Source organism: Trichomycterus rosablanca, chromosome 7, assembly GCF_030014385.1.
Source record: "Trichomycterus rosablanca isolate fTriRos1 chromosome 7, fTriRos1.hap1, whole genome shotgun sequence".
NCBI classification, from domain to species: Eukaryota; Metazoa; Chordata; class Actinopteri; order Siluriformes; family Trichomycteridae; genus Trichomycterus; species Trichomycterus rosablanca.
The window spans coordinates 5,954,818-5,966,851 of NC_085994.1; the positions used below are offsets into that span (position 1 = coordinate 5,954,818).

Sequence of the window (12,034 nt, forward strand, 5' to 3'; positions counted from 1 at the left end):
ACCAATGCTGACATTTTATAAAAGCAGACATTTGAGGGGCAAAAAAGTAACTAGTAAGCTTCAATCCCAATTTCCAAGCTACACAAATTTTAACCAGGTTCAACAGAGCAACTTTTTAACTTGTGTTTTGCCTAAAGAATTCCTAAAACAATTCACACCCATACAAACAACAGCTTAATTTTACTGCACTACACTACTAATGTGTGGTATATAAAAATGCCACCTGAGCAACAAGTACAGTCGTGACATTTCCTCACTACTAAATATTCCACATTCATCTGTCAGTGGTATTATAACAAAGTGGAAGTGATTGAAAATGACGGGAACTCAGCCTCCAAGTGGTAGCCACATAAAATGACAGGGCGGCAGATGCTGAGGCAAATAGTGCGCAGAGGTCACCAACTTTCTGCAGAGTCAATTGCTACAGACCTCCAAACTTCATGTGGCCTTCAGATTAGCTCAAGAACAGTGTGTAGAGAGCTTCATGGAATGGGTTTCCATGGCCAAGCAGCTGCATCTAAGCCTTACATCACCAAGCGCATGGTGTAAAGCACGCCGCCACTGGACTCTAGAGCAGTGGAGACGTGTTCTCTGGAGTGACGAATCACGCTTCTCCGTCTAGCAATCTGATGGACGAGTCTGGGTTTGGCGGTTGCCAGGAGAACGGAACTTGTCTGACTGCATTGTGCCAAGTGTAAAGTTTGGTGGAGGGGGGATTATGGTGTGGTCAAAAATTCCCATAAACACACTCCTAAACCTTGGATTAAGAATGGGAGTCACTTAAGTTCATATGCGTGTGAAAGCAGACAAGCAAATACTTTTTGGCAATATAGTGTAGATGAAAAACTGGTAACCAAATAATGTGATTGACACAATTACAGAACTTTTTTTTGGAATGACAAAAATATTAGCAGGAAAAGGGTTAGTGAAAGTAGACAAAACAGTATTTATGGGCACCCAGGTGGCGCAGCAGGGTATTACATTAGCACACCAGCACACTCCCCGAATCTCAGCTCTGTAAACGTCAGCTGGGCTGCCCTCAGCAAGTACAACTGGCAGTGCATGCAGCAAACAAAATTGGCTACTAATCTGCTGGGTGGGAAAAGAACAGAATAAAAAGGAGGGTGGGGTTCTCTACACTGTCTAAGGACCCTGGTTAGTAGCCTGAGGTGCCTGTACAGAAGTGGAGGAACGCAGTGATCAGTGCGCGACATTCCATGCACGAGGCTGGCCTCACATGCGAATCCACCGTGCGTTGAAGAGAGCATGTATCAAGCAAATATAGCCTCCTTGGACACAATTGAGGTCCCCAGAAGCGGAAGACAAATTGGCTGCACTAAATTGGCAGAAAAAGGGAGAAAATGCATTAAAAACAGTAACTATGACAAAGGGCATTAATAACCTTTAGGACCCTACATTCTTGAATCCTTTTTTGTTATGGGTCGGCCTGCACTGACCGCTTCCTTATTTAGTCACAGTTATCTCTGTGTCTATCTGTTATTTACTGGTTCATTCACCTTTTGTTCTGTTCAGTCACTGTATTTGTGTCCAAAACCTTTTGGCTGATGAGTCTGGCATGCAATTGTTTTTAGTTTAAAAGACTATTGAGAACTAGGGCACCATCCTGGGCCAATAAAAGCAGGTCCTGTAACAGATCCTGGAACTAGTGCAAATTCAAGTTCAGAGCCAGCCTGGTAACGCAGTACCTGACCCACATGTGGTGCCACCCAACAGTAAGACCTATGCTACTACATCTGAAAGTCCCCCATGTAAAGCAAAATCTGTCTGCTCCTAAAATGTATGATGGGAACTGGGGCATTGTTGGGTGTTCCTTTTGCAATGCTCAATGGTGTTTAGGCTCCAACCTTTACACTTCCCTACTGAGAGGTCAAAGGTCACCCCCATAGTTGCCCTACTCTCAGGCTGGAACCTTAAATAGGTCCCCTCTATTTGGAAGAACCAACCCTTAACCCGCCATGACTGTGTCAACAACCTTTTCCCGAGCACCATAAAAAGCTCAGGAAAGTTGGAGCACTTAGACTGAAAAGGGGCGTGGCCATTCTGAGATAGCTTTGGTCCTGGCTGGATTTATTTACACTCTACTTCTGAAAAGCTCAAAGCCCAGAAAGGTGATGGTGTAAAACTGTGATTCTCTAGTTTCACTTATAGAAGGTTGGAGCTGGTGAGGGATGCACCTGCTCCATCTAGGAAGAACAACCTTCCAAGAAGCAGAAGGTTGTTCTTCCTGTTGGTTCTTTGTGGTTTAGAAGGTGTGGTTTAGAAAAAACCTTGCATCTCTAAACTAAACATTGTTAGGGAACTTAACCCCTGCTTTAAATGAACACCACTTTTGAGTCACTGCAGCAGGCCTCAGGTTTTACCAAGCCTGACCTGTGTAGTGCGTACAACTTGGTTAAAATCATGTAGGAGCATGGGTTGAAGGCAGTCACAACCCCTTCAAGGCACTACGAATATAAGATAATGCCCTTTGGGCTTATGAATGCCCCAGCTATATTCCACTGGTTCATTAACGAGCTACTCCAGGTTAGGGCTGGGCGATTTTCACGATTAATTCGGTTAATCAGAATGAACGTTTTCACCCGATGTTAGAATGTGACAATCGCGATTGTTTACATACTTTATATTTTTACTAAAATACCAACATGACACGAGCCAGAAACTGACCAGACGCTCGCGGAATATAAATCAGGGAAAGTTTAATATAAAAAGGCAAAAACAGTGTACAAAACCAGGTCAGAGTCCAAAACCAGAGGATAAACTAAAACAGTAAACGGAAGACAACAAGGGTTATACACGGTAACGGTTAGATTCAGAAATAAGGAGCGTAAACACGATCGGTAAAACGAGACACAAACAGAAGAGTTTAATTAAGATTTCCATTTTGTTTTTAATTATTGTGATCGTTATTGTTATAAATTTTTAGATCCTTAAAAGGATAATTATAGGTGGTGGTGGGACTATTTTTGCACTTCTGCAGTCATTTTAATTTACAATGCAAAAAAAAGTAATCTGAGTCTTATTTCAATTGCATTATACAAGAACTAAAAAAAATCGAAATCGTAATCGACAATCGGTTATAATTTTAAAATAATCAAGATTTTTTTTTTGGGGCAAAATCGCCCAGCCCTACTCCAGGTGGCACTGGGTGTCTCGCCAGCTCCTGGACAACCACCTATAGGTAAAACTGAAGAGGTCAAACTCAAACACCATCCCCTTTCTGGACTTTAAGCTTTCCTGGAGTAGAGTGCAAATAAATCCAGCCAAGAGAGTGGCCATGCCCCATTATAGTCTAGGTGGTCCAACATTTTCTGGGCTTTGCCACCTTCACAGAACAGCTGACTAACCTAAGAAGAACTCTGGTTGGAAGGGACCAGACACCAGGTCCAGGACTGGAAAGACCATAAGAACATGGTGTTTATTTAGGACACTAAATGCTTAAATCCACACTACGCCGTGTGGGTTTTGTTCTTCAGCTGTTTTGACTTCATCATACCAGCCTGGCTCAAGGAATATTAAGCCAGATTCCCTCTCCAGACAGTGGAAGCCTCCAACCTCTTCTCCCAGCAATCCTATTATTCTAGGGTCATGAATTGTGCCTCCCTTATATGCAGCCTTGAGAAGTAAGTTCACGAGGCCAGACCCCAGCAATGGGCCCCCTGGGACTACGTACCATTAACAGTAAGAGTGCTACTTTTACAGTGGGAGTATGTCTCCCTAATTGCAGAACACCCAGGGGCCACCCATACCTTGATGTTTCAGAGCAAGTGATTCTAGTGGCCTTCAATGGATAGGGACATGCAAGGACATTCTAATTAGGAACCTATGGTATTCTCCAAAGGCCTACTAAATCATCTACTCATCCCAACCTGTCCTTGGTCCTGTCTGTCCCTCTCTTTGTCAAGGGCCTGTCCATACCTCAGGGCAATACCATGATGCTGGTCACGGTAGACCAAATACTAATACTTTTTGTAACACCCTCAACCTCAAATCCAGTCAACTATAGGGTACAACTTACCCATTTGATGCAGATTACCTTTCCTACCTTTCATGTATCGTGCCTCGAGCCAGTACTATGTTACCTCTAGTAATATGTTTGCAAAATCAAGGGTGGGATACAGTACTTGTTTGACTGGGAGAGATACTGTCCTGAGAAAAAGTCGCCATATTCTGGACCTAGACCTTATGCGAGAGTTCCGCTGCAACCTACTGTAGATATAGGTATGGAAATGTCAAGAGCTCATAAGCATTATTTCACTACACTGAATTATAGGCAGTCTTGTACCCCCTACTGTTTGTCAACCTGCACTGCTTGACCATGACTAAAAGCACTTTCATTAAGATTTGTGGTATTTAGGAGAGTCCTGTACCTTAACCTCTGAGCTACCACTGCCCTGGTCTGCCTAGTCCAGTACCTTAACCTCTGAGCTACCACTGCTTTAGTCTGCCAAGTCCAGTACCTTAACCTCTGAGCTACCACTGCCCTGGTCTGCCTAGTCCAGTACCTTAACCTCTGAGTTGCCATTGCCCTGGTCTGCCTAGTCCAGTACCTTAACCTCTGAGCTACCACTGCCCTGGTCTGCCTAGTCCAGTACCTTAACCTCTGAGCTACCACTGCTTTAGTCTGCCAAGTCCAGTACCTTAACCTCTGAGCTACCACTGCCCTGGTCTGCCTAGTCCAGTACCTTAACCTCTGAGCTGCCATTGCCCTGGTCTGCCTTGTCCAGTACCTTAACCTCTGAGCTGCCACTGCCCTGGTCTGCCTAGTCCAGTACCTTAACCTCTGAGCTGCCACTGCCCTGGTCTGCCTAGTCCAGTACCTTAACCTCTGAGCATACATACAGTGTATCACAAAAGTGAGTACACCCCTCACATTTCTGCAGATATTTAAGTATATCTTTTCATGGGACAACACTGACAAAATGACACTTTGACACAATGAAAAGTAGTCTGTGTGCAGCTTATATAACAGTGTAAATTTATTCTTCCCTCAAAATAACTCAATAAACAGCCATTAATGTCTAAACCACCGGCAACAAAAGTGAGTACACCCCTTAGTGAAAGTTCCTGAAGTGTCAATATTTTGTGTGGCCACCATTATTTCCCAGAACTGCCTTAACTCTCCTGGGCATGGAGTTTACCAGAGCTTCACAGGTTGCCACTGGAATGCTTTTCCACTCCTCCATGACGACATCACGGAGCTGGCGGATATTCGAGACTTTGCGCTTCTCCACCTTCCGCTTGAGGATGCCCCAAAGATGTTCTATTGGGTTTAGGTCTGGAGACATGCTTGGCCAGTCCATCACCTTTACCCTCAGCCTCTTCAATAAAGCAGTGGTCGTCTTAGAGGTGTGTTTGGGGTCATTATCATGCTGGAACACTGCCCTGCGACGCAGTTTCCAGAGGGAGGGGATCATGCTCTGCTTCAGTATTTCACAGTACATATTGGAGTTCATGTGTCCCTCAATGAAATGTAACTCCCCAACACCTGCTGCACTCATGCAGCCCCAGACCATGGCATTCCCACCACCATGCTTGACTGTAGGCATGACACACTTATCTTTGTACTCCTCACCTGATTGCCGCCACACATGCTTGAGACCATCTGAACCAAACAAATTAATCTTGGTCTCATCAGACCATAGGACATGGTTCCAGTAATCCATGTCCTTTGTTGACATGTCTTCAGCAAACTGTTTGCGGGCTTTCTTGTGTAGAGACTTCAGAAGAGGCTTCCTTCTGGGGTGACAGCCATGCAGACCAATTTGATGTAGTGTGCGACGTATGGTCCGAGCACTGACAGGCTGACCCCCCACCTTTTCAATCTCTGCAGCAATGCTGACAGCACTCCTGCGCCTATCTTTCAAAGACAGCAGTTGGATGTGACGCTGAGCACGTGCACTCAGCTTCTTTGGACGACCAACGCGAGGTCTGTTCTGAGTGGACCCTGCTCTTTTAAAACGTTGGATGATCTTGGCCACTGTGCTGCAGCTCAGTTTCAGGGTGTTGGCCATCTTCTTGTAGCCTTGGCAATCTTCTTGTAGCGCAACAATTCATCTTTTAAGATCCTCAGAGAGTTCTTTGCCATGAGGTGCCATGTTGGAACTTTCAGTGACCAGTATGAGAGAGTGTGAGAGCTGTACTACTAAATTGAACATACCTGCTCCCTATGCACACCTGAAACCTAGTAACACTAACAAATCACATGACATTTTGGAGGGAAAATGACAAGCAGTGCTCAATTTGGACATTTAGGGGTGTAGTCTCTTAGGGGTGTACTCACTTTTGTTGCCGGTGGTTTAGACATTAATGGCTGTATATTGAGTTATTTTGAGGGAAGAATAAATTTATACTGTTATGTAAGCTGCACACAGACTACTTTTCATTGTGTCAAAGTGTCATTTTGTCAGTGTTGTCCCATGAAAAGATATACTTAAATATCTGCAGAAATGTGAGGGGTGTACTCACTTCTGTGATACACTGTACATACCAATGTATGAGTCAGTGAGGCATTGCCAGTTAAGCTCAAAACTAAAGGAAATTGGTTGCCACAACCTCTTTTAAAAATCCCATAGCATTTATGTCTTTATAAATAATATTTTTCTAGACAAAATTAGACAAAAGCTTTGTCTTTGAGTAAAAACATACTGAAAAGCTTTAGTGTACAATATCATAATTCTCTGATCTTAACCCCCCAAAGACTGGTGTGGTATGCTGAAGCCTCCAGGACAGAACCATCCTGTACTCCGTTCTGAGAGATACCCTCCACTTCAATTTATTATCCCACATTCCTAAGAGACTGAGGGTTGTAAACACAAAAACATAGTAGTCCAGGTGTACAATGAAACATTTTCGTAACAAATAGCACTAAATATTGTAAATAGTAAATTATTTCTTCTAGTAAGGAACTTGACTAAATGCTGAGCTGAAAAAAGAGTAGAAATAGGTGTCTTTTGTCAGACTGGTCCCAAATTAAGCCTGTTTTGGGGGGAAAATGGCCATCAAGCTGTCCAGGTCATAGATAAAAAGAATCATCCTTACTGTTATCAGCAAAGCCAACATCTGCCACTGTGTGGGGGTGCCCATGGCACTTTAGAAAGTTAAGAGTAAATTACATGTGTAAATGTATCATTGACACAGAGGTGTATACAGTATTTAAATTTCAGAAAGATGAACTGCCTTCAAGCCAAAGTCTTTTCCCAAAAGGTTTATGGTTACTACAGCAAGACAATGCCAGGTTACACAACAGATTTGTTGTTTTTGAAAATATACAATCAGACAACGCGACCACAGACTGTTAAGCAGGTAAATACTTGTAATAAACAAAAATAAGCAATAATGCAAAAAAATGCACATAAAAATTACCATCAGTCAGCTATGACGTAACAGTAATCAATTTGTTCATTTATTCACATACAGTGGGGCCAAAAAGTATTTAGTCAGCCACTGATTGTGCAGGTTCTCCTACTTAGAAAGATGAGAGAGGTCTGTAATTTTCATCATAGGTACACTTCAACTATGAGAGACAAAATGAGAAAAAAAATCCAGGAAATCACATTGTAGGATTTTTAAAGAATTTATTTGTAAATTATGGTGGAAAATAAGTATTTGGTCAATAACAAAAGTTCAACTCAATACTTTGTAACATAACCTTTGTTGGCAATGACAGAGGTCAAACGTTTCCTGTAAGTCTTCACCAGGTTTGCACACACTGTAGCTGGTATTTTGGCCCATTCCTCCATGCAGATCTCCTCTAGAGCAGTGATGTTTTGGGGCTGTCGCTGGGCAACACGGACTCCACAAATTTTCTCTGGGGTTGAGGTCTGGAGACTGGCTAGGCCACTCCAGGACCTTGAAATGCTTTTTACGGAGCCACTCCTTCGTTTGCCCGAGCGGTGTGTTTGGGATCATTGTCATGCTGGAAGACCCAGCCACGTTCCATCTTCAATGCTCTCACTGATGGAAGGAGGTTTTGGCTTAAAATCTCACGATACATGGCCCCGTTCATTCTTCCCTTAACACGGATCAGTCTTCCTGTCCCCTTTGCAGAAAAACAGCCCCAAAGCATGATGTTTCCACCCCCATGCTTCACAGTAGGTATGGCGTTCTTGGGTTTTTCTTCTTCCTCCAAACACGACGAGTTGAGTTTTTACCAAAAAGTTCCATTTTGGTTTCATCTGACCACATGATATTCTCCCAATCCTCTTCTGGATCATCCATATGCTCTCTGGCAAACATCAGACGGGCCTGGACATGTACTGGCTTAAGCAGGGGGACACGCCTGGCACTGCAGGATTTGAGTCCCTCTCGGCGTAGTGTGTATACTGATGGTAGCCTTTGTTACTTTGGTCCCAGCTCTCTGCAGGTCATTCATCAGGTCCCTCCGTGTAGTTCTGGGATTTTTGCTCACCGTTCTCATGATCATTTTGACCTCACGGGATGAGATCTTGACCCCAAGGGAGATTATCAATGGTCTTGTATGTCTTCCATTTTCTTACAATTGTTCCCATAGTTGATTTATTCACACCAACCTGCTTGCCTATTGTAGATTCACTCTTCCCAGCCTGGTGTAGGTCTACAATTTTCTTCCTGGTGTCTTTCGACAGCTCTTTGGTCTTGGCCATGGTTGAGTTTGGAGTCTGACTGTTTGAGGCTGTGGACAGGTGTCTTTTATACAGACAACGAGGTCAAACAGGTGCCATTAATACAGGTAATGAGTGGAGGACAGAAAAGCTTCTTAAAGAAGAAGTTACAGGTCTGTGAGAGCCAGAAATCTTGCTTGTTTGTTATTAACCAAATACTTATTTTCTACCATAATTTACGAATAAATTCTTTAAAAATCCTACAATGTGATTTCCTGGATTTTTTTTCTCATTTTGTCTCTCATAGTTGAAGTGTACCTATGATGAAAATTACAGACCTCTCTCATCTTTCTAAGTAGGAGAACTTGCACAATCAGTGGCTGACTAAATACTTTTTGACCCCACTGTATGTTTTAGGTAATGAAAAGAAATCCAAATACTCTGAGGAAACCCATAGACAGAAACCAAAGTTGAGGTTGGAGCAAAACACCAAGACTCTGGAGTTGTGCCACCCAAAGTAATTGAAGTAAAAGTTCTCACCTTAAGAGAAATCAATGACTACTATTGTTACATTCTGTAACAAAAAGTGTAAAAAAAAAAAAATAATTTAAGATAAACTAATGTCAAATGATTATCTTCAAATGTTAAACAGTTCATTAGCTGTGTAGGCTGTGTGTCGAATTAAACCTAAAAAATAAACATATTAGTCTATTGGGAAGAGCTGTGGCATTTAAGCACACAATCATAATTTAACATAACATTTTACAATGAAGAGTCTGTTAGGTTTGTTTTACTGTTGGCTAGGTTTTGTAGTGGTTATATTAATACTGGCTATATGGCAGGAAGCCAGGGCATGCTGTCACATTCACTAGCCCGAAGACTACTAGGCTGTAGCCACGAAAAAAAACTATTGTTTCTAACCCATCCATGTTTCCAATACTGGCATTACAGTAACAGTTAAGTGGCAAATGTTGTGATGCTAGTACTGCTAGTATCTGAAATCGCATGCTAGATTGTTATTACTCTCTTCCATCCTCGCTACGTTCTACGATTTTACTAAAAACCCATCTCTTTTCTCTGCACTTTTCCCCTTCCTCCCCTGCTAGTTCGTTGGGTTTTGTGAAAGGGGCTATATAAATGTAACTTATTATTATTATTATTATTATTATTATTTTGTGGTTTAAACCTTGCTGTGGGTGAGGGATAATCTGAAGTAGCTGATCATCTTTTGGAAATCAGACCAGACACTAGTTCAGGATTAATCCTGATTAGTAATAGATTGCTAATTAAAGAGCAGATGGTAGCCAGGTCCTGTTCAGCAAGTATGCTTAGATTTGCAGGGGATTATACTTAATGCAAAAATAAATCCTGATTGGTTGGTTAATCTTGCTGGTAGAAATAATTGTTGTATATAAATTATATAAAACATTTGTTTTTTTAACTAGGAACAACAAGTGGCAACTTGGGGCAGATGAAAAGCAGAAGACCACATCTTGTTCCACTCCTTTTAGCCATTACTTTAACATACACATGGCTGTGTAGAATATGGCTAATATTGACTGCTTAGAAATTTACCCATCATTCCCTTCTCTCCGCCTTGGTAAATACTCCCAGGCAATTCTATAACAGGATCTTACCACCTATACTTCACATCAGAAACCATGCAGTTTCACAAGATGGATTTTAACATTCAAGCTTCATATAAGAGACCTCTGCCAAAACTGCCATCCTCATGGCCACTCAAGTATCTCCCAAAATCTGTCCCTATCACTAAGATTGCAAGAGCTCTGTGACTACCCAGCAACTAACATGACCCAGGATCTTCGCACTGGCAGCACCACGGACTCTTTACACCCGGCAGCGCCAACAACCGTGAAATCAGTAACCTAGCCATTAATCATCTAGATAACCACACAATGTGCAATAGCTTCATTCATGCCATAGGTTTTGCATCAAAATGCAAACTTTTCCATGCATGTCTATACCATGGCTACGACACCACAACACCCATCGTCCTGTAAAACTCCAAACACTATACCAAGAGCTATCTGCCACAACCAAAATCCCTGCTGACATCAACAACTGTCCCAAACAATCACTTGTTCACATGCTACCTGCCACATGCCTCACCTTCAGCACTTCCAACTCCAAGAGGTATCCAAAAAGCCCACAGTCAGTCCCTTCTCTCTTCTTCATTAAAACTCCACATAAATACTGGAGCACAAAGAGGATCACCATCAATCTGCCAGCACGGCACGGCACCTCAAAACCCCTCATTAAAAGCCTGGTACCAAGCTCAAAACCTCCCTAAGAAATACCACGAAGCCACCATAAATTAATCAACCTAGCTCAGATTAAACCCAACAATCACACAATCCTAACAAGTCCACATATCTACAGCCAAGACTCCCATCACCATGACCTACAAAGCCCTGTACAGCAAGACCTACACCTTCTGCTTTAATTACAGCATGTTTGGATATGTCACTACTAGCTTTGCACAACTAAATTGGGAATATTTGTCTATTCTTTATTGTAGACTTGTCCAAGTTCAGTCAAATTTCATGACTCACGATTCGTGACTGGTAGTGCACTGCTCAAAAGTACATCAACAGATTTTCTATCAGATTTAGATCATGGCTCTGACTTGGCCATTGAAATATATTCACCTTCCGATCCATAAGCACTGCTTTGTTTTATCGACTGTGTGCAATATCTCATATTGTGTTTCAAATAGAGTCTGGTTTGTATACAACACATAACCTAGAAATGTCTGTTAGCGGAACAAGCCATCTTAGCCCCCCTTAGTACACTAAACCCAACTGCTTTTCTTCAAACTTTAGTTAATGCTTTTGTTAAGGCCTTTTAACTCTCACATGCCTACCATCCTGTTATCGGCAAGCTGTCTATAAAGCTCTGATGCCCTTTGGCCTGCCAGTGGCCCCTGTGAACCCTGAGAGAGTGCAAACTTAAGCCATAATGTGGGAGGGAAAACTGCAGTATGCAGCAGCATGGGGTGAGAATTGTTTAAAGCTGGATAAAGACAAGCCTTTAACTTTTGAAATCATTTTACAAAATCGTTTCCTCTTTAAGTGTGTTCATACTAAATGTTCTGTTTAAATGCCTGACTAGGATCAAGTGACGTGTAAGGAATGCGCTTAATGCCAATATTCCTCCAGTTCTCCAGCAGTTCCAGTGTTCATACAGGCTTTTACTTAAACTCTTAGTCATGCTAAAGGCATTTTTCTGGTAATGCCTTTTTCGCTGAGCACTTTATATATCAGTGATGTCAACTGATAGCAATCCTACTGCACTTTCTCAAGACCCATAAATCAAACCCCAGAGAAACATGCCAAAGTAGAACCATTTAGGTGCAAAAGCTTTGCTTAAAAGTTCCACACTGAATTTGACCACCTCTTTATACAAGTCAGTGG

The 12,034-nt window shown here is 42.3% G+C and overlaps 1 protein-coding gene across 1 annotated transcript in view; it reads right to left on the reverse strand.

Annotated features, from left to right (window-relative positions):
* The window catches only part of crb2b (crumbs cell polarity complex component 2b), a 36,075-nt gene that overhangs the window by 20,940 nt on the left and 3,101 nt on the right, over positions 1-12,034 (reverse strand). The window lies entirely within an intron of this gene.